This window comes from Castor canadensis, chromosome 2 (assembly GCF_047511655.1).
Source record: "Castor canadensis chromosome 2, mCasCan1.hap1v2, whole genome shotgun sequence".
Classification (NCBI taxonomy): Eukaryota; Metazoa; Chordata; class Mammalia; order Rodentia; family Castoridae; genus Castor; species Castor canadensis.
Window position 1 is genome coordinate 46,031,150 of NC_133387.1, and position 27,346 is coordinate 46,058,495.

Genomic DNA, 27,346 nt, shown 5'->3' on the forward strand with positions numbered 1-27,346 from the left:
GAAAACACCTCCCATGTTCCCTGGCAGGCAAAACCACCCCTGACTGTGAAAAGGTAGCATGCATAAAAATGTTCATTGGGACATTGAGTAAATTTCAAAGTTTTAAACAAACAATGGAATATAAAGAGTTAACAGTAAATTAACTAAATGTCAGGGACCAACATTAATAAGTTTTTTTTAAAAAGAATATAAAAAGCAGGTTTAAAGAAGTTAAATTCATTTGCAGAAATGGAAAAACAGATCTCAAATTAATATAAATGTAAAGGGGCCTTGAATAACTACAACTATCTTGAATAGGAACAAAATGGGAAGACTGATGTGAATTTCAAAAGTTATACAAAACTACAGTAATCAAAACAACATAGTTAGCTCACTAACCTCTTAAAAACAGTGTCAGATCTACTCAATGGACTTTAGCAGAGATTGTAAGGTTAGATTTTTATTTTAGAGTTTTTGTCTAAAGCAAGATCCCATTTGGTGCTGATAGTGTGATATCCACAGCAATGGGAAAATGAGAAGGAGAAAAAAGAACTACTGAAGGGGGACCCCAAATGCTGCAAATAAACTCCAAAAATCTCTAGTTAACCGCTTAACTATGCATGCTCAGGATGGAGTCAAGATGCCTAGCTTTGGTTATAAAAAAAGAAAGAAAGAAAGAACAGAGTAGATATTTCCACTGCTTTTTATCAAAGTGGACACAGAGTTTGGAGCTTGAGTTCTGCCAAGTTAACTGTTTGCTAAAATAGAGTTAGAAAAGGAACAATATTTCTAAAATATATCATTTGCAGTGTTTGGGGAATCCAAAATTACTAGAAACATGAAGAGAAAATCAGACAATAGAATTAGCAAGAAAAGACCTTAAAGCACCTATTTCAAATATGTTCAAGTACACAAAGGAAAATATGGTCATAATAAATATATGAGAGATCTTAGCAGAGAATGAGAAACAGTCCGAACCAAATGCTGTAGGAATCTTTAAAAATCCCTTAATAGTGTGAAGATGAAGAATAAAAATTCACAAACTTGAAAACATACCAATAGAAATTATTCAGTTACAAAAAGAAAGGAAAAACTATTAGAAAATTAATAAATGACCTGTGGGACAATACCAAAAGATTTGCCATATATTTAATTGAAGCCCACAAAAGAATGAGGCAGAAAAAAAATTGAAAACTGATTCTTCCAAAAAATAAATTTAGAATTTCAAGTTTACCAAGTTCTAAGTAGGATCAAGTTAAAAAAAAAAAAAAAAAAGCTATGCTTATGAACGCCATAGAAACTGCTGGAGAATAAAGCAAAAGTATTAAAGTTTAAAAGTAGAAAATATCAATTGTTTATAAATGTATATGTACAAAACATAAAAACAAGCATGGGAACAACAGATACCAACACCAGGATAGCAATTACCTCTCAGGAGTAATCAGGGGGAAGATTGGAGTAGAATTTTAGGTACTCCTTTACTGTTTTACTTTTTAAAAGAGTAATCTAAAGCAACTACTGTAAAATGTCAACATTTGTTAAATCTAAGTGGTGGATACTTCGGTGAACATCACTTCTTTCTATCTTTTTATTATTGTTGTGCTGGGTGGGGATACATTGTGGCTTTTACAAAAGTTCTTACAAAATATCAAATACATCATACTTGATTCACCCCCTCCAATGTTCTCCTTTATCCCCTGCTCCTTCTATTTCTGGAATAGTTTTAACAGGTATTTTTCCATTTACATACATGTGTTGAAATCCTTTCATAGTTTAAATATGATTCCAGAGACTATTTTACTTGGCGTATAATTTACAGTAAGGCACCAATCTAATACTTACCTTACAATTTATGGTTCCTGAGGAAACTAGAAATATATTTCACACATGAGTAGTTATCAATGAACATCTTAAATGGAAAGACTGTCACAAACAGGGGAAAACAAAACATTTCCCCCAACCCTTGCCCACTAATCTTTGGCCCTATGTACTTGCAACATTTGTTCTGGTGTGACGCAGTATGGGACAGCAACTTGGAAGTGTCCAGATATAAGAAGAAACAACAATAAAATATGAGTTTTCTAAATAGGCTACCCTGCTAAGGAAATCTACTTTGACACAAAGGAGACAGAAAAATGATGCACATAAGCTATAGCATCTTTTGGTATCAAGCTCTGATTATGCTGCCTCCAAGAAAAAGCTAACTTGTGACTCTTGTGAATAATGTCTTGAACTAAAAAGAATGCTCAGTTCTTCCTCAGAAAGTTATAGGAACTCTATACTTCTTTTGCGACTGCCTTCTATTAACTCAAAATAAAAAGTTTTGAAAAATGAAAAATTAGCCAGGTACCAGTGGCTGATACCTGTAATCCCAGCTACTTGGGAGGCTGAGATAGAGAGAACTGTGGCAAATAGTTTGCTGAGACCACCCCCCCCATCTCCAAAATTAACCAGAGCAAAATGGACTAGAGGTTTGAATCAAATGGTGGAGTGCTTGCAAAGCAGCCCTGGGTTCAAACACCAATCCTACAAAAAAAGGAAAAATTTAAAGAGATTTAAGAGACATCAGCTAATTACAATGACTTGATTCTTATTAAAAAGCCTGGGGGCCTAACAAGCAACAGGCCCTGAGTACAATTTTCAGTGACAAATACAGATGTATGTTTTTTACATGTGTAATTCTTATCCAACAGGAAACTTTAAAAACTGACAAATTAACAATTACTAGCTATGTACCAGAAATGGTGGCACTTGCCTATAATCCCAGCACTCAGGAGGCTGTGGCAGGAGGATCACAAGTTCTAGGCCACTCTGTCTCAAAAAAACCAAAACAAAAACAGAAACAGAAAATAATGATAGCTTTGAAAGTGTATATATATTGGGTATCTTTGATCTAAAAATCAGAGCTGCTCAACCAGTAAAGTGTATGCATTCCAAAATCAGAAAGTCTTTGGAATCTGAAATACTTCGGATAAGAGCTATTCATCCTACAATAGTAGTCCTATGCTTCTTTGAGTGGTAGATACTGAATGAAGTATTTGTAATTGTAAATTATTTCTGATTTGCTTTAAAGGATCTGGAGAAAAGAGGAAAAGATAGTGGGGCAGGCCATGAGGTGATAAATGTTGAAGTCAAATGATAGGTACAATGTTGTTCATTATGACTTCTGAACATTTATGTGTTTCAAATCTTCCCATTAATTTAAAGATGTGTGTATACACACAAACACATGAGCATTATAACTTAAAATGAGAAACAAATTTCAACCAAGAAAATTACTTAAGTATGCAGACCATTCAGTCATTTCTAAATTTCAACTGTAGGTTTGTAAATATGTGTGTATACACACATACACATGAGCATTATAACTAAAAATGAGGAACAAATTTAAATCAACAAAATTACTTAGGTATGCAGACCATTCAGTCGTTTCTAAATTTCAACTGCAGGTTTGAAATTTTATTGTCTACAAAGCTTCCCAAGTGCTGAAAAGCTAATCCTGACCTACCTAGTCTAACCACAGGTTTGTAACTATCAACATTAAATCATAGCTGTCAATAATTTTGAGGGATACAAAGTATCAATAATGAATGAGGGATACAAAGTGTCTTCAAAGGTAAATTTGTAAATCACCAAAGAAAAAAAAATCAGGTTGTTTTCCTTGCGTTCAAATATTGTCCATTTTTTTGTTATCTCAACTGCTAAAATACCCCTCAAATTATTTCCTTACAGCTACATCAGGGTTCAAAGAAGAAAATTAGTTATCTGAGAGTATCTTTTCTCAATCTTGAAACTTTTAATGATTACCTGGGCAACAGTTGTGTCCCTTATAGCTATTACTGTTAATTAATCTTGCTTCCTCTTCACACTCTGCTGCTGTCAATTAACCATTTCAGTTTCTCCCACCTCTGTAGTAAGTATGCACTAGAGAACACACCAACATTTTTTAATGAAGAAAGCCTATATTAACCTGCATTTTTCTTCTTAAACACCTTAGCATTATAGTTTGTTTACCATACACATCTTTAAATAAGATATACTGACGTCATGTTTTACAAGAATTTTCTCAGTAAAAGATTTCAGAACTGTCATGTTCAGCACATAACTACCAAACCTTGGTTGCTTCACTTCATATACCACTAAATTAACACTTGTATCCATAATGTGAATCACTAGAATCAAAATGGCACAAAATTTCTTATACAACTAGCACACAATAATTGAGACTGACTCGTTCTGAAGAACATATCTGGGCCACAATTTTTTAAGATGCCAATAAGGAAGAGAGTTGGCAAAAAAAAAAAAAAAAAAAGAGTAAGATTTGAATAGTTGAGTGGTGACAAAGACACAGAAAATAAATCCATGAGTTTCAGGAAGCTGAGCCTAATTATAAGTAACGGAGATATCAAGGCAGAAAAAGCACTGGACCCATTAATATCTTAAAGAAATATTCACAAGAATAGAGAGAACTGAGCTACTATGGAATGGTAAGCAATAGTTAAAAATAGATTCAAGAATATACTGACAAAAGCTCTCCAAGAGAAATTTAAAATTTAACTGGAGAATATTATGAAAATGATATGATTCATATACATAACAGAATGTTTATATATGAAAATAGAAAGGCTGGAATGATAGTCACAACATTTTGGAGGCAGTCTTTCTCTGAACACTTCCCCTTTGTGATGTTCTGATTTTTTTTAAACAACAAACAATTATCTAATGTTTAAGTACTTAAATGGAAAGGAAAGAAAGCAGGGAGAAGAGAAGCTACAGGAGAAAGTTTAGAATGAGTAAGCTGAAGTTCTGGCTTCTCGTAATTTGTCTTAACAGCAGAGACCAAATTAATTTTTCTGTGTTAATTAATTTGACCACAGTAATTAACAAAAGTCAAAGTTCTCATTTTTAATCATATTTAGTATTCGCTTTTGTTTTTTTAAACAGTCCAATTTCAAAATAATATATAAAAATTTGAACTGTTAAACTGTAAATGAAAGGATAATTACTTGCTTCAAAAGAAAATATTACTATTTAGAAAAATATTTGTCATATGCCTCCTTTAATGGTGAAACCAAATGGCTTAAAATATTTTTTGAACACAGCATTTTAAAAGAGCTCAATATATAACATCAGTCTCGTATTTTATAAACACTTTCCTTGGTAGAGTAAAAAGGATTTCAGGTTCCATAGTAAAAACACTACCTAACTTTCCACAGACTATAATCATAATTAGTATGAAGAAGTCTTTCTTTTAAATTATGTAATCACATTGCAAAGTTCCTTAAAAGAAATAGAGTAAGGTATATATTAGGTTGCCATTCTCATAATTTAGTAGACAGCTAAAATAACTAATTTTGTACAGTTTTAATTATTTGTACTTCTTCAATGTAAATTCCAAAACAAAAGGGAAACTATTGAAGAAAAAAATGGCCTTTCTCCCCAAATTCATCCAGTTATTTTTAAATCCTATTTAACAACATTGATCCAGCAAATTTCAGTTTGCAGCATTAGTCTAGCTTTCCCTAGAGAACAGATTAAGCATGCCATATCTCAAGAAACAAAAACAACAATATCACCCCCTCCATAAAAAACCTTTCTGAAAGCCACCTGAATTACAATAACTAAATTAAAGTCATGTTAGGGATTTGAAGCATATCTGCCCAAATCATTATACAAAAAAAGGAATCTCTGATAATAAACTTGGTTCTTTTCACCAGATTTTATGGCTTAAGACAGCATTGGTAGAGTAATCCACTTTTATAACATAAGCTATCAAATGATAACTTACACTATTTTTTAACCCCTGCTTAAATCACATTGAGTCACAATACAAACAAGCAAAAACAGAAAGTGATACTAGTGTCACCAATAAGTGTGTTTCTCAGGAGGCCACCAGGTTGGACCTCTCTGGCATCATGTTCCCCAGGTTCTTCTGCCCAGTGCAAAAAACCAAATGCAAAATTCTCCTATGACTTCAGGATTGAACAGAAATGGTGTTAGTTGCTACTTATGGAACATTTTTTAGCTAAGGGAGTATTGATAAGAACTGCCCCTTCTGCAGCCTAAGCTGCAGCTGGTTTCACCCCTTGCAGAACAAAGCCCACTGTTCCTTATCTCCCACCACCTTCCTTTGCCTGCCCCTAGACCTTGCTCCCACAGCTGGTCTCATCCTTTGCAGATCAAAGACCACTGTCCCTTATCTCCCACCACCTCTCTTTGTCCATCCCCTGCCCTTGCTTTCTCCCAAATGCTACTTAAGGCCAGACCCACCAAGAGAAGTGACTGAGCCATTTTCTCTTGGCCAGTCAGCCTGCTTATTAAACTTCTGGACATGAGAAACCTCTGGTGAGCCTCCTTTGCGTGCGATGCGTGGCATTTTCCTAACATTTTGGTGCGATGACTCGGATCACGTGAGCCTCTGGCATCGAACTTGCTCTCCCAATCAGTAAATTCAGGCCCTCATAGGTGGGAGCTGCCTTCCTTAAGCCTGGATAAACTTTCTGGGATCTGAGCTGCTTTTCCAGGACCCCTGACCCCAGACTAGTGCCAGCATCACCACGCTTGCTTACAGGGAACCTCCTTAAGGCCAGTGCACTCCCATTACTCACCCACCACTGGTTAATTTCCTCGGTCCTCCCTTGGTGAGTTCCTTCACGCTGTCACACCATGAGTCGTAGTTCTCTCTCTTTCTCTCTCTCTATCTTGGTTGGTCAAAAATCCTAATACTAGGTCCCAGCTCACTCGCCTCAGGAACCTGGGCGTGAATGATCCTCTCAGTGAAGACATTCCCTTGAGGTCCTCCACTCCTCTGTTTCATCATCTCTGGGACACCTGCTATATTCTTCCTCGGACCAGGTCTCACCATGGGCATTGGACCTTCCAAAATTCCCTCAGACACCCCTTTGGGCTGTCTGTTGGCCAACCTCAAGCCCTTATGGCTCTTGCCTAATCTAAAGACAAAAAAACTCATTTTTCTTTCCAATTAGGCTTGGCCACAATACCAATTGGACAATAACTCTAAATGGCCACTAGATGGCACACTCGACCCTAACGTTCTCAGGGTTCTCTACACCTTCTGTGAACCCACTGGAGAATAAAAGGAAATTCCCTATGTCCAAGCCTTCTCTTATCTCCGCTCTAAGCCTTCTCTCTGCACCTCTTGCTCCCCTGCCCAAGTCCTTCCGGCCACAAAAACCCCAATTAATATCCCTGACTCTAAAACCTTCCCTTCCTTCGACCCTGCCAACAAACCAAATCCTTTCCCTAACCTCCTCCTTCCCCATGTAAGCAGACTTCTTGTGCTGCTCATGCTGCTTGTCTCTTCCTGTCTTCCTGAAAAACTTTCCCATCATGGAGTTAAACAAGCCACTCCTTGCCAATTCCAGTTCTGGGGAGCTCATGCTCCCTCCCTGTGGGCTGAGACCAAGCCCCAAGTTTATTCAGTACACCTCATGCTACATTGGCAGAATCCTGTTTAATTATGGCATCTGATGACTGCTTCTCTCTCCCCGCTCCTGTCTAATGTCCCTTTTTCCTGAGACAGCGACCGGAGAATGGAGGTTTCATTTTGCTGAAAGTGTTCCAGTACCAGTCAATGGGAGCGACCTAGAGACACAGGTGATGGCTAATCCCATAGGCGTGTGTCATGCCTCCAGGCTCTGCCTTCCCCTCCCTTACCTAAGATGTCAGCACACCTTTTCTGCCTCCTCCATGGTCTCACCACGTGTCCTTTGTCTCTGTCTGCCTTCCCCTCCCTGGGCTTACTGGGACCCTGCCTCCCATGAAAAACCTGTAGCATGGTACCTTATGACTTAAGCTATTCCAACTAGTTTGCCAGGCCTCTCAGTCTAAAGTAACTTTAAATCAGCTGCTTTACAAAAGCACTTACAAAACTGTGGCTGCCATGCTCATGCCCTAACTCCACCCCCATAAGGGGAGGAGGGAAAACAAACAGGCGTACCTGTGCACAGGATGCCGGCTCCCGGGCACAGCGAAAATGCCTGCCATAGCAAAAAAAATCCACAGAGAGGACCCAGTACATCCTGGGCCACCAGCCACAAGTGGCGATGGCTGCGGCCCGCCACCACTTCCCCTAGAATAAACGTTCACAGAGTACACAGGAAGGAGGGAAGGGCGACAAGCCGCAGGATCAGGCCAAGGCAGACAGGCTCGCTTGTCCTGGAGGGAGTGATACCTTGCACAAGCCCTGCTCCTAGTCCCACCTCACACCTGGCACCAAACCCAGCCCTTGTAAGCCAATTGTTAACTCAAGGTTATAGTTCCAAAAATAACACATTACTGTGGCCTCTAAACTTCTCATTTAAAATTTTCTATACTTTCAGCTTCAACATAAATTTTTTTCCTCTAAATATTAACACTAGTTGTCCCATATGGTACTATTATTGGCCCAAAATGCCCTCTGAATGCCCTTCTCTAACTTTACACATGATTTATTGCTTTATTAAAAAGTAGCCTTTATTGAAGAGGCTGCCTGCTGCTAGCTAAAAGACAGGATCCTAATGTTTTGTTCTTTCTAGATGGGATCTGCATCTTCCAGTCTTCTGGCTTGTAGATGTTAAAAGCTTTGTACTGAGGCCTGGTCTCAATATGCCTTGGGTGACCAAGAGAAACAGCCTTCACAGGGTTTCTTAAATTACAATACCATACTCCAATTAGACCTTTTCTATAAAAGAAAAAAGTAAACTGAAGTCCCCATACAAATTTTCTTTCATCTCAGATTGGCTCCACAATTGCTACTTAGATACTCAAATGCTGGCCATTCTTTGTAAGCCACAGGATAAACATGGGAAGGAGGACCAAAAAAGCCCCTTATCAATGACAAGGCCCACCCCTACTGCACCACCCTCTGCCCTACCTTCTAAGTCACCCCAATATCCAAAACATCCTAATGGGTGCTTCCCCCTTCAACAGGTAATGGTAGGAAGAGGGCAAGTCTATGTCCCCTTCCAGCTATCAGATCTAAACAAAAATTTTTTTTAATATCTAAACAGCTACACTGATTCCCAAACAAATTCATTCAAGCCTTTACCTCTGTGATGAAAACTTTTCAATAGACATAAAAAGATATTATGCTTCTACTAGACCAGACTCTGTCTCATTAAAAATGCAATGGGTTCTGGCCTAAGTCAATCAGGTTAAAAATGATTACCATTTACAATAAGCTCCAATACTAATGACCCCTAGAAATGAGGAAACTGAGGCCCAGAACAGTTCAGAGACCTGCTCTCCAGAGTGTCAGGTACCAATGTAAAATAACAACTTTGCTTTACAGCAATGCCCTAAAAAAAAAAAAAAAAACCCTTTACCTTTCTACAACATCTTAAGGAGGCTATCAGAAAACATACCATGATGGACCCAGAGTCACAGGTGAGGAGAGGTTCTCCTCAAGGATAAATTTCTAACAGTCAGCCCCTAATATTTGTAAAAAAATCTCAGTCTATGGCTGAAGGAAAAAAGTCACTGGATCAACTAATACAACTAGCCATATCTGTATATTATAACTGGGACATTACTAACAGAGAGAAAGATAAGAGACATGACCTCATTGCTGCCCCCACCCAACTGGGGCCTACATCTTGAGTTTGCTACCATGGTGGACAGGAGGGGCACTTCTACAAAGAATGCTTCAGGGGGAACAGCCTGGGAGACAGCCCCACCCCCAACCAGGACCCTGCCCTCTCTGCAAAGGTAACCACTGGAGGTCTAAGTGCCCCCCATCTCCAGATGGAAGGCAAGGTGCCACCTCCTATGCATTGATGGGTCCCAGCCTCCTGTCCATGCTCTACTTCTTGGAGTCTTGGGGTAGACATAATGGTAAAAAAGCTAAAGGTCATTTCCCTCCTAGACAGTGGAGCCCATTTCTCTGTCTTACCTTTCTCTCTTGGTCCCCAGTTCAATGACAAAAGTTATCATTCAGGGCAAATCTGGCAAGCCCCTAGAGCACTATTTTACCTGGGCTCTGACCTACCCTTTGAGAGACCTCCTCTTCTGTAACTCTTTCCTCATAGTATCTAAAACTCCAAAGTCCCTGCTGGGAAAAGATTTACTATCACAACTAAAAACTCAAATTCTCCTCCCCCAGGCAGCTATCTCTGCTGCCCCCTCCTTCAGAAACAAATAGATCCCACAATGTAAACTGATGAAATGAGTGTAGGGCAAGCCTGGACGGCCCTCCCTATTCAAAAAAAACTCAAAAATCCCTCACAGTTTCCACACCAACAACAATATCCCTTCAAGCCTGAGGGATGATGAGGCCTTATGTCTATCATAAATTCCTTAAAAAATAAGGGCTACTAATTAGTTGCTACAGCCCATATAATAAATTTAAAATTCTTATAAAAGTTAATTTTCAAAAACAAGTTACAAAGTAAATAACTAAAAGAGATATAAATAGGCAATAAATGTATTTTTTAAAAAAGTTAAAAAAATGTTTTTAGATTAAAAAAGGATTTTATAAAGAAGGGTTTGTCTTAAATATTGTTTCAAGTAGGAGGGATAAAGACAAGCCATCAAAGGGTTTAGTATGTTATATAAAGATCTAAGTAAGTTTTTAAAATGTATAATAATAAGCTTCAATATGTAATAAAGTTAAAATTAAATATAATCTAAGAGTTGCCTAAAAGATTTTTAGGGTCATGCCAAAAATCAAATTCTCTATGTCTATAAAATAACAACAAGGTTATCTTAATATTGTTCTGCTCTGAGTAACATCTACAAAAAACCGTTACAAAAAAGACTTTATCAAAAAAATTATTTGTCAAACTTTAAGTACTACTACATCAGAGTTCATTTATGTATTTCCCCATGCAATGGTCTGTTAAATGACCACCTTATAACTGAGTTCAATGTCTAGACTTTATCTAAATATGGTACAAACATTTACAGAGTTAAAAGTGTCAATTTATGTAAAATGATGATCTAAACCTCTTTTTTATCCAAAAGTGTTACATTTAACCTGCATCCTGACAGTCAGCCTCTATTTGCCTTTAAAGGTCCCACAAATGCTTCATAACAACTAACCTAGTCAGTTTTGCCACAAGAATTTAAAGACAGCCCTCATCTTTGTGGACAGCCCTAAGCAGAGACTTATTAGATTGGCACTACCCAGAGACCAGCCTTCTTCAATGCAGAGCCACAGAGCCCCTTATCTGCAATGCAACTGAGTCCCTGTTAGAACTTTCTGTCCTCCAGGAATACAAAGTCTCTAAGGAGAAGGCTCAATTATGTCTCCCTCAGGTCACCTACCTAGGTGTGTTCTTAAAGGGACAGACTCACTCCCTGAGTCATGAGTAAATTAACCCAATCTTCCATTTCCCTTCCCCCATACCGTAAGACAGCTTACAGCAAGGTTGGGAGTTACAGGATTTTGCAGAATTTAGATCTCTAGGTATGCAGTCCCTTAGCAGACACCTTTTATGTTCCTCCTAATATTCCTATTTGGGTCTTAAATAATGTATGGCCACCCATTTCTCTTAGAAAACCTGCCTCCAACAGACTCTGCTCCTCTGGCTGACTACTACCTATCTTAACCTTCTCAAGGAACTTCTCAAAAAACATACAGACCAGATCCTGCCCCACTCTATAACAACTTGTATTAAACCAGGGGATCTTGTTCTCTTAATGGATCTTCTACTGTCTCCATTGGGATTTCTATGGACCAGCCCTCATCTGGTCATTCTCACGACACCCACTGCTGTCAGGTTCAATGGGATCCCCCAGTGGCAGCACCTCTTAAGGAATGGACACTTAGAATCCTCTACGGAACAACATTTCACAGTGGTTCTCCTGGCCAATGCCCATCCTAATGCCTATGTTTCTTGCTCTCCTATTCTTAAGCTTCCTCCCTTGTATCACACTACATGTCTGCTATTGCTAATCAAAACTTTAACCATTTGTACCTCCAGGGATAGCAACCTCTCCAAAACCGCCCAAAAAACTACTGTGAAGGCCCCATCCAGGACGCCACAGGAGCCTGAGGATCCTGCCCCATACAATGCCCCCTGCCAGCAGGAAGCAGCTAAAGAGACCAATGCTTCACCCCAATTCCTGATCCTCAGCCCCTACCCTCATCATAATTAAACAAAAAATGGGGAAATGATAAGAACTGCCCCTTCTGCAGCCTAAGCTGCAGCTGGTTTCACCCCTTGCAGAACAAAGCCCACTGTTCCTTATCTCCTACCACCTTCCTTTGCCCGCCCCTAGAGCTTGCTTCACCAGCTGGTCTCATCCCTTGCAGATCAAAGACCACTGTCCCTTATCTCCTGCCACCTCCCTTTGCCTGCCCCTAGACTTTGCTCCCACAGCTGGTCTCATCCTTTGCAGATCAAAGACCACTGTCTCTTATCTCCCAACACCTCTCTTTGTCCGTCCCTTGCCCTTGCTTTCTCCCAAATGCTACTTAAGGCCAGACCCACCAAGAGAAGCAGCTGCGCCATTTTCTCTTGGCCAGCCAGCCTGCTTATTAAACTTCTGGACATGAGAAACCTCTGGTGAGCCTCCTTTGTGTGCGATGTGCAGCGTTTTCCTAACAGTAGTAAGGAAATGTTAGAGAAGATCTGGTTCACAAATGTTTGTTACCTTTCTACTATGAATTCTGTATGCTCTTGATATTAGACATACGTAAATGAAATATGCCATGATGTCAAAATTGAGATGTCAGTGCAAATAAGTGCATTCTTGCTTACAAAATTCATCCAAACATTCTTGGAAACTTAATAATAGGACTATACTTAGGTAAATATTAGCATCACCTAAAAATATATTCAGAAAACCAATTTTAAAAATGAGCTTTGAAGATTAGTTTCTGATCATTTAAAAAAAAATCACTGAACTACATAGGCTGTTTGTACACTTTATGTTTTATAGAAAAACTTTAATTTTTCTTTACTTATGCAATTTATGTCAATAAGGTTTATAATACTTCATCATGTTACAGATAAAGTCTATAATACCATGATCCATTAACACAAGGTACTGAAAAAGGATTAACTGTGTTATCCAGCATTCTAGTTATCTGCACATCTTCATTAGAACTACCAAATGTTTACAGCACAGTAATGGTATCTGTACCACCTACTTCACAGGATTGTGGCAAGAACTGAAATGACAAATGGCTAATATTTTTAAAGGTATTTGCATCTAGGCTATAACTTACAGTAGAATTCTAATTCTCTTGGTATTGTGCATCTTTATGAGTGTTCTTCCCCTTGCCTGGAATGCTATTCTCATGGCTGGTTTCTTCTTATCCTTCAGGTCTCAGCTTAAATGTTTCTTCATGAAGAGGCCTTCCCAACTCACTTATTCAGCCCTCTTACTCAGTACCCTACATTTCCTGCTTAGCACTTATCCTAATTTGACATTTTGTTTCCCCCATTAAAAAAGTACATGAAAAGTAGGGATACTTCTGCTTTTTTAATTAGTGAATCTCCATCTAGCATACTAGTTGGAACAAAGACAGTGCTTAGTAATGTTCACTTTAATGATTAATGAATGGTATCCAAACATTGACCAGAAACCATTCCCAAGAAGTAGATAATGTTAAATACTCAATCTTCTAGACTTTTTAAGAATCATCAATTTAAGATTACATCATATTTGTAAAGCTTACAGTGGACGATACGAATTTTCCAAAATTCCAATTTGAGCTTTTAAGTAAAAATTTTATGCTTAGCAATAAATAGTTATTTTATTCAAAATGACAGACTCGCTCCATTAATTCTATAGAAAATGTCTGAATAACAATTATTTGTTCAATTTTCTCAGGTAAAAAAAGTATAAAATGAAAAGAGTGACTGATTTAGCTTGCAAGGCAAGTATTTGCACAAATGCATTTACTTAAGACAACTGTCATATTTTGGTAAGAAACAGAAGTGCTGTATGAGTACTTCCTACTTCTCACAGAGTTTATAAAAGATATGCACTCACGTAATAAAACTATTTACAGTTTCACTAGGAATGCTTTTGAACAATATTGGCCTTTTAAAACAAATTTAGGTGCACAGCAGTGATTAATACAACCCCTATAACCAGAAAATTTCATCTTAAAAAAGGATCTGGGGCTGGAGGCATGGTTTAAGTAGGAAAACACCTGCCTTGCAAGAACAAAGCCCTGAATTAAAACCCTCAGGCCACAAAAGCAAAAGAGAGAATTTCAATTTGCCTTCGGAAGAGCCCACTCTTCTGACTTTGCATTTTTCTTTCATTAAATGCTTACTCTAGTTGTCAATTATCTAACTTCTATAAGGATTTAACAAAAATAAAAATAAAGGATTTACAAGAGTTCCTCTGAGGAGAAAAATAAGAATATGAAGAGAAATGTATTGCCAATTCAATAAATATGAAACAAATGAGATTAAACAATTAGAAAAGAGACAAAATAGGATATAATGTACTAAGACTAATCATCAAGTAAGCCTAAAAACAATTCACAAAAGTGTTAGAATAAGAAAACTCAGTGAAATGCCAAAATTAATAGCTCTACACTTACAAGAAAAAGTTAAAATATCCAGTGATTTTTGGATAACTCGACAAATTTTATAACCTGCTCAATAATATCAAGAAGTTACTGGAAACAATAAATATGTAAAGATGTTAAAGTCTCAATAAGGCTTTCAACCCAATCAGAATGAAAACTAAATGAAGGTACTTGACTTGCAAGCTAAATTAGTTGCTTTCCATTTTATCTCTGTGGCATAAGGATCATGCCTTGGTGTGGAAAAGGAGTAAAAGAAAGTAGACTATGATAAAAATGTGTATTATAAAGTCTAAAATAAAGCAAAGTATTATAAGACAATAAAGAAGGTAAAATATTTGAAGCTCCGTTATTGTGCTTCACTATTAGAGAAGTTCTGTTTGCTCATGTGCTTACATGTCTCCAAACGCCCACCCAAAATATTAGTTTCTACCCTATGTTCACAACACCTAACAAATCAAAGAGCCAGAGCTTACAAACCAGGTTCTCTACCCCCAATTCTAAATTCCCACAAAGACAGTGCTGTTGGAGCCTATTCCAGGTGTCTACCCCACACTCAATTATCCTTGATCAGGGAGAAAATAATGTGCCTACTTATCATTTAGCAAGGGTGTGAAAGCAGACTTTTAAAGAAAGAGTATAGACAGATTCTCTACACATCTGATGAGAAAAAATATCAATTCTAGAAGGAAAAATAAAAGAAATACACACTGCAAAATATAGGTGTTATAAATAACAAAAGGTAAACATTCCAAACACAAAGATTACAAATGTTGACTTAAAAATACAAAAGCTAAAATCACAGAAGAACATGTTCATCTATAATGCAGAATAATTCCAAATTTTAAAAAAGAAAACAGACATTCTCCCATAATTCTCAGACATTCTCCAGAGCAATCTATTAAAAGAACAATGAGTTACTACATCAAATAAAATATCTTTCAAAAATCACATATGAAATTGATGCAACATCTCAAATTGGGATTATATGACATGACCCAAAGTAGGTTATTATTACATTAATATTTTGCTTCTGAAAAACAAATGTCAACAAAAAATTAAAATATATCATGTCCTAAGAGTTATTGTCTACATTTAATTATTATCCTAATGAATGAAATGAGACAATTAGCATTATCACAATCATATTTCATATCATCCAGAAATTACATATGTATACTCAAGCTACAAACAAAAAAACTCACTAAAGGAGACTATATAATTAAGCATATAAAAATAAACTTCACATACTTATTCATAAGTTTAAAACAGAAATAACAGGAAACAATGGGACACAGTAACATAAAAACGGAAAGCATGAAGCCAAAGTGTAAATTCTGAACAAACCCCTTTTTAATCACCTTGTTAAGAAAAAGCACAGTGAGACCTGGGCATGGTGGTTCATGCCTGTAGTTCCAGCTGCTTGGGAGGTGAAGACAGGAGGATTATGGTTTGAGACTAGTTTGGATAAAATAGTTAGCAGACCCTATCTCAAAAAAGAAGCCAGAAAAGGGGGAGGGGGACAAGCCGAGCACAATGGTGCATGCCTGTAATCCAAGCTACACAGGAGAAATAGGTATGAGGATCATAGCTCATGATCCAAGCATGACCCAGACAAAAATCACAAAACCATATCTGAAAAATAATGAAAGCAAAAATGGGCTGGAGGCACAGCTCAAGTAGTAAACCACTTGCCTAGAAAGCATAGGACCCAAAGTCCAAACCCCAATACCAAAAGAGAAAAAAGACACTAAATGTTGTTACCAAGTATCTCTAAGTGAGAATGCCTAAATGAGGTAAATGAGTAAGTACTTAGATCCCCTTAAGCAAGGTACCATAGTGATACAGAGAAAGACAAAATGGTAGATTAAAAATACCCACCACATTTCTGTGTCTGCATGAATCTGAAACAGAACCTCAGGTACAAGAAAGGTAGGTGGACACCAGTAGAGTAGACAGAGACTAGAGAAAACCCAGAAATACTGAACTCTAGATCTACAAATGAAACAAAGGGAAAACCTTGTTACAGGACCAGCCTGGAGCTGCTCCAGGGCCATAGGAACCCTGCCTAATATGTCAGAGTACAGAGGGAAAACTTTGTGGGGCATCCTCTGACCCTACATATGTGGGTAGAGGGAGGTAGACCCACAGTGGGCACCACTTTGCAATGTAAGTACCAGCCCCAGGGGACTTAGGTGGAGATTATAAGCTCCCAACAAGATAAGCCACAGCTGTCCCATGCCCTAAGCCTCTTGTATGGGGTAATTCTGTGGGCCATGTAAACTTCAAGGGAGGGCATGTCCAACCCACCTTACACCAACAGATGCTAACACACATTCTTAGGTAGAGCATGAAAGCCACTCCCCACCATCCTTGCCACCACCTCAAGGCCTCTGCTTGCACCACAGGACCTTGAGTGCCCATCCCCAGCCACCACCTCAGGTCCACAGCCTTAGCTGATCACTGACCACTAACATAACCAGGCTACACACAGAGAAATCATGGGTTACACTGTGCTCAGAGGGGAGCCAAGAGTAAACACACTGAGAGAGCCACAGACAGATCTCTGAGGTCAGATATTGGAGGAAAATACCTGCTGCCCTGATAGAGCCCAGCTGCTATACATCCTCTTCTTCAGTAAAGAGGAAGTACTGGCATATTTTTTTCTACTCGTTTCCCCCTCATTTTCCCATAGCTGCATCTTCTCTGCAGTAAATATATTTTGTTTGTCCACATTTATTATTTCCATACCTTCATTCCATATGCTTCTTCCCCTTTCCCTGTCTTCCATCTTTCCTCCTTCCTTCACATCTCTTTTTACTTCTTAATTTTTAATTTATACACTTGTAGTTATTTTAAAACTCCTACGTTATCCTACAAGAAGCCTAGTTCCTTTCTTCTATAACCATATTAGGGATGCAGTTTATGTTTCCAATTGTTTTTGTTTTTTACTACATTTAAATATCTAGTTTGGTTTTGAATTGTTGCATTTTCTTTCCTCTGAGTGATAGTGAAAGAGATATTCAAACTAACAGATGTGCAAATCGCAATGCAGAAATGCAAGTAATATAAAAAGGCAAATCAATATGACTTCTCCAAAAGTTCTTAACACCTCAATAACCAAATCCAAAGATAATGAAAGGGCTTAAATGCTAGACAAAGAATTCAAAACTTTACTTTTAAAAATAATCAATGGCCTCAAAGATGATTCAAACAGCTAAATGAAGTAAAGAAATCAATCCAAGACCTAGACAAGAAATGTCAGCAATGGATGAGAAATTCAGCAAGGAACAGATATTCTGGAAAATAAAACAACTGAAATTTTGAATATGAAAAATAAATAAATCACTATAAAATCAAATAAAAAACACAGTAAAGTCAGGCATGGTGGCTCATACCTATAATTCCAGCACCTCAGGAGATAGAAATTGGGAGGATCATGGTTCAAGGCCAGCCTAAGCAAAAATCTGCTGTGACCGCATCTCAATAAGCCAAATGTAGTGTTGTACGCCTCTGGCCCCAGCTATGCAGGAGGCCTCGTTAGAAGGATGGAGGTCCAGGCCAGCCAGGGCAAAAATGCAAAACCCCACCTTAAAAGAAAAAAAAAGCAAGAAAAGCTGGAGGCACAGCTAAAGTGGCAGAACATCTGAAGAGAACATCATCAGATCATCAGTAGACTAGAATAAACACTGAAGACAAGATCAGGGAAATATTATAATTAAAATGCCAAGACTAAAGAACAAAGAATACTGAAAGCTGCAAGTGAAAAACACCAACTTACTTACAAAGTTAAACACATCAGCATTACATCAGACCTCTCAACAAAAATCCTAAAAGCCAGGAAAGTGTGAACAATATATCTTAAGCTCTAAAACACCATAACTGCCAACCAAGATTACTATACTCAGCATACTTCAAATAAATGAATAAAAAAACCTTCTAAGATGAGCATAAGCTACAGTAATTCATGTTCACCACACCTGCAGTGCAGAAGGCACTTAAAGGAATATTAGGCAGAGTGAGGAAGAATGATAGTCACCAACACAAGAGCTCAGGAAAGGAATAGATGAACACATGAAAATTAGGGAAGAATCAAACATGTTCAACTTATCATCCAGCAAAATTCTAAGATGAATAAGGATGAAAGAAGAGAACAAACAATATCAAATCAACCTGGAAAAAACCCCTCAGAAATATAGGAAACATTTCTCAATAATAACCCTTACAGTAAATGGTCTGAACTCTCTAATCAAAACAGATAAGACTGATTAGATCAAAAAACAAGATCCAACTATTTGTTGTCACCAAGAGACACACCTCACTGGAAAAGATACACACAGAGTGAAAGTGAAAAGATTGAAAAATTCACACACCAATTCAGTGGAAACAAAAAGCAAGCAGGTATAGTGGCAATACTCATTATACTCATATCTGATAAGCTAAAATTTTAGCTTCAAGCTAAAATTAGTCAAAAGAGATAAAGAAGGGCACAACATATTAATAAAGAGAACAATCCATCAAGAAGTTACAATCATTGTAAATTTATTCACATCAAACTTTGGTGCATCCAATTTCATAAAATAAACACTACTGCACATAAAGAGTTAGATAGATCCAGATACAATAATAGTGGTAACCTTTAATACCCCACTCTCAGAAACAGATGGATCATCTAGGGAAAAAGTCAACAAAAAACCTTCAGAGTCAAACTGTACCATAGAGCAAATTAATTTACATCTACATAAAATTCCATTCAACAGCTGTGAGGACACAGTCTCAAGCACCCCTTCTCAGCATCTATTCTCCAAAATAAATCACGCATTAAGTGATAAAGCAAGTCTTAACAAGTACAAGAAAACTGGGATAAGTCCCTCTATCTTATCAAATAACAATGGAATAAATTAGACATCAATAGCAAGAGAAAGATCAGGAACCAGTAGCTCACACCTTTAATGCTAACTACACAGGAAGCAGCGATCAGGATTGCAGTTTGAAGCCAGCCCTGGGCAAATAGCAGATAAGACTACATTTCTAAAAACTCAACACAAAAAAGGGCTGATACCTGCCCATTAAGAGTGCCTGCCTATCAAGCATGAGGCCCTCAGTTCAAACCTCAGTGGTAGTGCTACAAAAAAAAGTGAAACTATACAAACACATGGAAATTGAACAATGTAGTTTTGAGTGATCCATTGGTCATTGAAGAAATCAGAGAAAAATTTTACATTCCTAGAATCAAATGAAAATAAAATATACAAGAACCTGTGAGATATAGCAAAGGTAGTTCTAAAAGGCAATTTTATAGTTATAAGTGCTTCTGCACATCAAGAGAAACAATTATCATAATAAAGACACCACCAAGGAATGGGAGAAACTCTTTGCAAACTATTCATTGGATAAAGGATTAACACCCAGAATATACAAAGGAATCAAAAAATTAAACAGTAAAAGAACAAATGATCCAACAGATAAATGGGCAAATGAATTGGACAGTACTCAAAAGAAGTACAAATCACCAATAAATATATGAAGATGTGTTCAACATCCTTAACCCTAAAGGAAATGCAAATCAAAACACCTCTGAGGTTCCACCTGACCCAGTCAAAATGTTGATCATCAAGAAAACAACAAATGCTAGCAAGGTTGTGGGGAGGAAAGGAAACCTTATATAACTTTGGTGGAAATGTAAACAGGTGCAGCTACTCTAGAAATCAGTATGAAGGCTCCTCAAAAACTAAAAATAGAACTATTCTATGTTCCACTATACCACTCCTGGGCAAATTCCTGAAGTAAAGGAGTAAGACAACATGTATTAGAGATACCTGCACACTCATGTTTATTGCAGCATTACTCACAATAGACAAGTTATGAAATCAGCTTTGGTGCCAATCAACAGATGAATGGATAAAGAAAATGTTGTATATATCCACAATGTAGTATTATTTAGCCATAAAGAATGACTTAATGACATCTGCAGAAAACTAAACTAATGATCACCATGCTATGCAAAATAAACCAGACTCAGAAGATAAACACATTTTCTCTCATATGGGAAATCTAGATCTAAAACAAAGAAAAAAGAAAGGAAGAGGGAGGACACGAAAATAAATAGGGCACAATTTTGTGGGGAGGGAGCCTGTTGGAGATGGTTATGGAAGGGGGGAAAGAGAAGGTGGAGAGAGAACGTGACCGCAGTACATTACATATGTATGAAAATGTCATAATGAAACCAAGATAAAAATTTGTAAAAATGTTTAAAGGGGTAGGGATGGGGGAATAAGAAATAAGAAAATAATATGAATGTATGGAAACAACACAATGAAATGCCTAACTTTGTATAATTAATATATACTAAAAAAAGATACTATATTGGAGAAAGGTACATCACTAACAATTAAGTCCTATAATCCCTTATACATCATTCTGGTTATTCTTAACAAATAACTTTCTGGTAAGTATGTGATTCTTCAAATTGAAATGAGGCTGACTTATTATTTCTACTATTCTTTAAGATCCTTCATCGTCTGACTCCTGATTTTACTAGTCTTGTTACAAATTACCAGTAGTTCATCCATGCTTGTCCATTCTCAGCAGACATACATCCCTTCTAACTGTAATGTCCTTATTTACTTCACTGCGTAAGATTTTAAGATTCATCTCAAATGTCACTTTCTCCATTATACCTGTATTCTCACCCTGAGTTTGTGTCCATGCTCCCCTGGTACTCTGTACATATATTCTTTATAGCACACTTCTTACTGTTGGTATTGTTTACATTAGATTCTGAAAACAAAGTCCAGAAAGCAAAGGATCATGCCTAGACAGTCACATGCCGTCAGTGACAGGCAATAACGGACATTAACATATATTTATTGAAGAGAAAGAGTGCTAAAGTTTTGAAGTGTAAAATGTGTTAGCCAACCAAAACCCAAGTCTTCAGTTCACCTGACAAATTTTGCTTCCTGCCAAACTAGGATTATAAACTATATATTAGTCTTTTCAATCTTACAAAAACACACAGAACTTGAACAATGAATAAATGAGCTTGCAAATCTAAAAATCAGAATTCAAACCCTGATTTATCCCAATAAAACAAGGTTATTAAGTGAGGATTAGTATAAACATGATTATTTGGATGTGACTTTTATTTCTCCTTTATACTGTTTTTACAAAATCTTCCCAAAGTCATTCTAATTTTTAACCAGAAAAAAGACCATAAGAGGTCAACAAAGTTTCTTTATTACCATTTTTAAAGTCAAATGTTTATTTTCAAATACCTGTTTTCTAAAAAAAAAAAAAAATTCTAATGGACTGCTAACACCCACAGTGGAAACAATAGACAAAAAAAGTAGCAAAAATTTAAATGAAATTTATTTTGCCAGTACACAAGTGAATTCTGGTCTCTTAAAATTCAATCTGAATAGAGTTCGGAGGATGTCCATAGCCTCCCTATATATATATGTAAACCCTGTTATCACTAAAATTAATTGTCTCTGTAGGAAACAACATCAATTTCCTTTTGCTTTTATTTTTATTGAAAGAATAAAATGCAGCTATTTTATATATGTGAAATTTTTCTCAAATGATAATAAACCTGAAGACTGCTTAACAAAAACAGAGGCTGATTCTCATGGAGACACCATTTTTGCTTTTTTAGCCAGCTACAATTTAAGCTTTTAAAAAGTGAGTTATGATCAAAGCACTCCAAAATACTGGTTTCCGTTAGTCTTCTATTAGCATGACACACTGTTTCAAAATACATTTATTTGTTCCCAAATATATTTATACATCTTTCCTAAAGTTTAAGTACACTATATAATCTTGTTTATATGATAATATGTCATTTCAGTATGTAACAAATCATAACAAAGTATATATGTCTATCTTACTTCTATACCTGAATTGTGGAATGATTTCACTCCAAATTTTTACCCCAAGTCACTGTAAGCAACTCAAACAATTCATCGAAATGACTGTCGGTATAAATATCAAAACTATATAAAAGACAGTACCATGAATCAACACTTCTTTACTGTGGAGATAATAATTTACCTTGCCACTATACATTCTGTTAAACTAAATAAGCTAGAGGCTATTCACGTCTGCATGACTATCTCCTTACTAATAGTACCTCCTTAACAAAGTGTAACTTAATTTTGTACATAACCGAAAACTTAACCTACCCCCCCCCCTTTTTTTTTTTTTTGGTAACAAATAGCCAATCACAGACACCAAACTCATTACATCACATTATATCCAAACAAGACAGATGCCTCATCTCACCATGCTTACATAAGATACATAAGGTAGGTGCTTATCTGTAGCCAAACATGATTTCTCTTCTTTGCTTCAGCAAACCTATAAAAGCATGCTATTTGCCCTATTAGGTGGAGCTCTCAGAACTTCCTTTGGTGCTGAGTGCTGCCTGATTCATGAGTCATTCTTCACTCAAATAAGTTCTCTTACAAGAAAACTTCAGACAAATTAAGAGTTTGGTATCAGCCAGCCACAAGGTACTGGCCAGGTCCATTGTGCCTATTACATTCTTGCCACAACAGGATGAGTTCCCTCTCTGATTGAATATCCATGAATTTGAGTTTTGAACTCTGAATTTATTTCAGGAATTCTTTTATAAGACAGGATGAAGAATCAGATTCAATCTGGGTCCAGTTAGTCTTTAGATAGATACCTTTTGAAAATGGGATCCTCCAAATCTGAGGTACTCTGAACACTGAATTGTTTTATGTACAATAAATATAAGCCCCAAACCTATGTATTTTTGGGAAAATAGCTTAAAACATATTAAGGACAACTTAGAATTACAGTGCCCACAACTGGAAGTTTTAAATTGTGATATGCATTTAGAAAAGAAAGGAAACAAACACCTCAAAAACAATAATATATTTGTGATTGTCATGCAGAGTCTTCTAAATGACTAAATGAATCAAAAGCTCTCTCTCTCTCTAAATGAGATTTATTTAGAACATTAAAGTTCTTTCACTATAAAATTCTGTACAGGTTTATGGGCTATTTAGCTGAGGAGACACATTACCCTAAGAAAATGTAGGTACTCAGACCGGTAGTCTCTGTTGCTACTGTTTTTGTTTGTTTGTTTGATTTTACTTAAAATTTGTTTTTGTTGTACTAGGCATTTTTAAAAATGTAATATACTGTAGGACTTATAATAAAAAATTCTATACAATAAAGTGCCAAATTAGCAATGCAATTATACTGGTAGACATAGAACATTTGCATATAGACATATAGTTTTTATTTGTGCCAAAGTAAAACTCTCACTATTTGCCTAATTTGCCACATACTACTCAACTATGACACACAATACTGTCACACAGATAAAGTGCTGTCATGCCACTATTCTACTCAGAGCCAAACATTAACACTAAAATACCAATATCATGATGCATCTATTAGTTTTAAAATGAAACCAGCCAGGCCACTGACTTCTAAAAATATGGCACTCAAATTGATTCTAAAAGTCAATTTATAATTTAAAATTAGCAGATAATAAATCTTTAAAGACTCTTTTGAAAATATTAGTAAAAAAATTTTATTCATCTGGGCAAATAATTATGTTCCACAGCCAGAAAAACAACAAAAAAACCCAATTCAAACCCAAACATACTTTAATAAGTTAGTGAGCTTTTGATTTACTGCACCTAGCACATGATTAAAATTTTTAAATGAAAGCTATATTGATGGCCTCATACTTCCTGACTTCAAAATATACTACAAGGCTACAGTAATCAAAACAATATAATATTAGCATAAATACAGACACACAGACCAATGGAACAAAATAGAGTACCCAGAAATAACCCCAAACATTCACAGTTAACTAATTCTTGACAAAAATTCAAAAAGCATACATTGGAGAAAGGACAGTTTCTTCAATAGTGGTGCTGGGAAAACTGAATATTCATGTGCGAAAAGACTAAAACTTGATCCCCGTCTCTTACCCCCATATAAAAAATCAACTCAAAATGGATCAAAGATCTAAATGTAAGACCTAAAACTATGAAACTACTAGAAGCAAACATAAGATAAATACTTTAAGACACTGGTATAGGTACTAATATTTTTATTTTTTGATAAGACCCAAAAAGCTTAGTTTGATTATATCAAACTAAGAAGCTTCTGCACAGCAAAAGAAACAACCAAAACGTAAAAGACAATCTATAGTATAGGAAAAAAATGTGCAAGTGATTCATCTGACAAAGGATTAATATCTAGTATACAGAACTTAAATCAGTAACAAAAACTTCAACTAAAAATGGAAAAGATACGAAGAGATACTTCAACTGACTGACGCATTTGTGAAAAAATGTTCAATATCACTAGCTGTCAGGAAAGTGCAAATCAAAACCACACTAAGATATAATCTCACCTGAACTAAAATAATTGTTATCAAAAAAACAATAAATACAGGTGAGGATATAAATTGCTGGTGGAATGTAAAATAGCACAATCACTAAAGAGTTTCCTCATGAAACTAAAACCAAAGGGTTAGAGTATGGCTCAGTGGTAGAACAGTTGCCTAACATGCTCAAGGCTCTGGATTAGATACCCAGCAATATAAAAATAATAAAACACTAAAAACAGATCTACCATACAACCCATCTATCCCACTCTGGGTATATATCCAAAGGAAATGATATCAACATATCAAAGAGATTCTTGCACACATGTTTATTGCTGCATTATCCGCAACAGTTAAGACACAGGACCAACCCAGATGACATCAACAGATGAATGGATAAAACAAATGTGTAATATAAATACAGGGGAAAAGTCAACCATACAAAAGAATGGTATATTACTACTCACAGCAAAGTAGAAGAATTAATAAGTCAGACACAAAAATACTCCATGTTCTCTCTCACATGTGGCTGCTAAGAAAAGTCAATCTGAATGTAGAATAATGATTACTTAAGAGTCTGGGAGCAGAAGGAGGGTGATGAAAGGAGGATGGATAACGGGTACCAAAACACAGAGAAAAGCAATAAGTTCTCATTTCTACAGCACAGTAAGGTGTCTCTACTTCACAATAACCTACTATATATTTAATGAATCAGAGAAAGAACTTCAAAGGTTCCAAACAAAAAATAATAATAAGGAGATGGAAGCATTTTTTTTAACCAAGATTTGATCCACGCAAACAAAAAGTAATAAGATGGAAATATTAATTACCCTAATTTGATCCTCATATACTGTATTCATGAATTGAAATACTACACTAATAAACATGGAATTATTACATGTTAAGCAATTTTTAATGTTAATGTTTTAATGACAGTTAAGGAACTATCCTAATTTCATCATTACACATTATATCCATGGATCAAATTATCACACTGTACCCCATAAATATGTACAACTAAAATACTTTTTAATGTGACTGCTAAAAAAATGAAATGAAAGCTTTAATCTTGGTAATAAGAAGAGGAGGCAAAATTTTATCACCATCCCCTCAGATATTTTTTCCTGACAGGGGTGTCTGGTCCTGAGATTTCCCTCAGCTTCAACTTGCCATTTTCCACTCCAGCTTTCTGAGTGTTGGAATTACAAGTGTGCACCACCTCATGCAACTGAGAAAATTATTTTTATCACTTAACTGCTTTTTGGAAGGAAGAGGTGGTGCTAGGGATTGGACCCAGGGCCAATGAGAAAGAGGAAAAGTGTAAGACAAAAACTAAATGGATATAAGAAAAGTTGTAAAAAAGTTATAGAAGAATAATCATAAGAAAGAAATGTTATGTGGAACCAAGCTGGCTAAGATTTGAAGGTAAATATAAGTCTTTAAAAACTGATAAAAAAGTACACTGATGCAAAACTAGAATTTGGTTCTCTGCTAAAACATTAAGATTTCCTCAGGAGTATTTCTTCTGCTATATAACTTTCTGTTTGAAGTCTTTTCATTGTACTCTTACTAAATGAATAAATACTTTTCACAGTAATTTGTGATCTTACTTAAATAAGGGTTTTAAGCCTTTTAAGAACTTCTCAAAATCTAATTTTTTAAATTTTTTTTGTTTATTCATATGTGCATACAATGTTTGGGTCATTTCTCCTTCCTACCCACCAATCCCTCCCTTCCCCCCCCACCCCCTCCCTCTTTCCCCCAACCTCCTCACTTTCAGCCAGAAACTGTTCTGCCCTTATCTCTAATTTTGTTGAAGACAGAGTATAAACAATAATAATAAGGAAAAAGCATTTTTGCTAGTTGAGATAAGGATAGCTATACAGGGAGATTCTTAGCATTGCTTCCATGTACAGATGTGTTACATTCTAAGTTGATTCTTCTCGAACTGACCTTTTCTCTACTTCCTGGTCCCCTTCTCCTATGGACCTCTGTGGCTTTAAAGTTTCTGCATTAGTTCCTCTGCATTGAGGACATCAAATACTATCATGTTTTTTGGGTTTCTTACCTATCTTCATACCTCCCTTGTGTGCTCTCGCCTTATCACGTGACCAAAGTCCAATCACCTTGCTGTATATGCCCTTGATCTAAAGTCCACATATGAGGAAGAACATATGATTATTGGTCTTCTAAGCCAGGCTAACCTCACTCAGGATGATGTTCTCCAGTACCATCCATTTACTTGAGAGTGATAAGATTTCATTCTTCTTCATGGCTGAGTAGAATTCCATTGTGTATAAATACATTTTCTTAATCCATTCATCAGTAGTGGGGCATCCTGGCTGTTTCCATAACTTGGCTATTGTGACTAGCACTGCAATAAACATGGGTGTGCATCAGATTTTTAAGAAGTCTCCAAATTTTTTCCAGAGTGGTTATACTAGCTTGCATTCCCACCAGCAGTGTTTGAGGCTTCCTTTTTTCCCTACATCCTCACCAAC

The 27,346-nt window shown here is 36.5% G+C and overlaps 1 protein-coding gene across 1 annotated transcript in view; it reads right to left on the reverse strand.

The window, feature by feature from the left end:
* Positions 1–27,346, reverse strand: part of Sdhaf3 (succinate dehydrogenase complex assembly factor 3) — an 80,497-nt gene that overhangs the window by 1,141 nt on the left and 52,010 nt on the right. The window lies entirely within an intron of this gene.